Source organism: Pinus tabuliformis, chromosome 6 (genome assembly GCF_031772625.1).
Source record: "Pinus tabuliformis cultivar Carrire ecotype Pingquan chromosome 6, CPIR1, whole genome shotgun sequence".
NCBI lineage: Eukaryota > Viridiplantae > Streptophyta > Pinopsida > Pinales > Pinaceae > Pinus > Pinus tabuliformis.
Genome location: NC_142292.1, coordinates 981429774 through 981432343, shown reverse-complemented (window position 1 = coordinate 981432343; position 2570 = coordinate 981429774). Strand labels below are relative to the sequence as shown.

At 30.7% G+C, this 2570-nt stretch overlaps 1 long non-coding RNA gene across 1 annotated transcript; it reads left to right on the top strand.

Moving 5' to 3' along the window:
• The first annotated feature begins 1366 nt into the window (after positions 1-1366).
• LOC149262283 (uncharacterized) lies at positions 1367-2067 on the top strand. The gene is made up of 2 exons (XR_016249130.1): positions 1367-1626; positions 1732-2067. It is a non-coding gene; the product is annotated as an uncharacterized LOC149262283 (long non-coding RNA).
• Positions 2068-2570: the final 503 nt, after the last annotated feature.

The window sequence follows — 2570 nt, the reverse complement described above, 5'->3', positions numbered from 1 at the left end:
ATATATATATATATATAATGATGGTTAAAGTCCACGAAGGCCAATATCACAAAGGAGGAAGATTTTAGGCATTTTGGATTGTCGACATTTCAAGTCTACGCCAAGAACCTAAATGAGAGTCATATTTTAATTTATCACAAAATAAATGAGACCTATATTAAAAACATATTACAATATTGAAATAAAATATAAAATATGAAATATTATAATATTATTCAAAAATATTATAATAATTAATATTATTGAAAAATATTATAATAATTAATTGTGGTTTAGTTATATATATACAGTTAGTATTTTTAATTATATAGATAGATGTTTATTTTGAAATATGATTTATAATATAATATTATAGTATATTATAAATTAAAAATTAAGTATTTGATATAAGATGTATTATAAATTATAATAATAATAATAATAATAATATCCATTTTTAAGGTCACAGCCAAGCCAGACACCAAATTGGTGTATGAGACCCCTTTGTTTGTGGGACAAGGGACACATCTGCTCAGCGATGACACCAAATTGGTGTATGAGACCCCCTTGTTTGTGGGACAAGCGACCCATCCACTCAGCGATATGACTGCTAAATCTATGAAGACATACATACTCTACTCCCCTCTGGTTTTGAACCTATGACCTCTTAAGAGAAAACACATGCTCTTAACCATTATTAGATTTTGGTAGGCAATATTTTTAATTTTAAAAAATTTTGAATTATGATTTATAATATAATATTATAATATAATATATAATGTATATATATAATAGAGTTATATATATATATAATATTATAATAATTAATTGTAGTTTAATTATGTCTAGATAGTGAGTATTTTTAATTTCATAGATAATTGTTTATTTTGGAATTATATATATATATATATATATTATAATAATTAATTGTAGTTTAATTATGTCTAGATAGTGAGTATTTTCAATTTCATAGATATTTGTTTATTTTGGAATATGATATATGTGTGTGTGTGTCACGTCTCTTCATAAAACAAAAACATATAATTATTATATGTATTTACATAGCATAATTACACATTATAACAAATATTTTTTTTGTTTATTGTTTATTTATTGAGCAATAATGCAATTATACTTCAAGGAGGATAACATCTAATTCATACTGGTACACATTATTTTTTACCTTCGATTACATTCAATATGATTCATAATGCATTTGATTTGAGTTAATTATAGTTAATCCTAACTTTATGACTTGGATTCCCAATCCAAGTGATGACGGGAGTTATCTTCCAGATGGTTTGTGATGCCCTCCAGCTGTTTGTCATTTTATGGATGGGAGTGCCCCATCGACGGCTCTCTTTGGCTCCTCCCCATCGAACGGTCACAATCTTCTCCCTTATCTCCTTTGCTCGATGTTCTCTTCCGCATTTGGGAATTTCATCTTTCAGTTTAGCAGAACTGCTCTGTTCCACCTCCAACCCTTGGCTGTGTGGTTCCCTTCTGGTTTTCTCATGCCTCTGCCCACTGATGGCTTACCATCCTTATTTGGATATAAAACTTATATGGCTTCTAGATGGCTATATAATTCTTCAGATGGCACTAGAGTTTCTTCCCGAAGGGTTTTCACACGGCTTCCCCACACAAGTATTATGCTGCTTACTTGTTCATGCAACCCTTTGCATGTTTCAGTTATTATTAGCTTCTAGTTTAGGTTTTGACGATTTTCTCTGTTTTCATTGTGTTTCCAAGGGTTTTGATTAATGCATGGATGACCTTTCCCATCTAAACCTCTCCTTGCTATGTTGGTCCATGCATTTACAATCTCAGAGTTGCTACCTAATACCGGTTAAGGTGAAAGACTTCTTAGATTTGCAGAGTTGAGGTTTAAGGGTCTAATAGCTTTTCTTGCCTCTTATGGAGTTGTTCTAAGAATCTTGTTAGTAGGGCTCTTGCATTTGAATTCTGAGTAGGGTATAAGCATTTTTTTTGGCACCATTATTTATTTCTTAGCTTGGTTCAGATGTCGTTGCTATTTTGTTGAGCATAGCTCTGGTTTGCCTACCCGAAATGGGTGATGGTCTTCTACGGAAATCAAGATATACTTTGACAAGTTATTGGTCGGATGGGTTTATTGCTCCGATATTATGATCCTGTATGAATATTTAATATCAGTATATGCCTATTTACAGCCTTTATAAATTGTCTTTCAGCATGGTTCTGTGTTTACATAATTTTATTGGGGATTCTTATATGATAGTCTTGGCCTGATCGGGTAATTTAAGGCATTGTTTTTAATTGGCATACTTCAGTTCATATACAATTTACTAATATGCTGTTGGGAATTTGGGGTTTACCCAAATTTATCAAAATTGACTCTATGCGTTTTATTTCTATTCTAGTGTTAATACTACTACATAACGTGACCGTTTTTTCATTTCCAACTGTTTTATATATTTGCATATTGTAGAAATCGTATCTTGATTCATTTGTGAACTATTTCTTGGTTCCTCTGCGGTTATTTCTGTGTGGCATTTGTGTAATAGATACTTGTTAATTTTACCTATTTTTTGAAAAGTAGTTTTATTTCA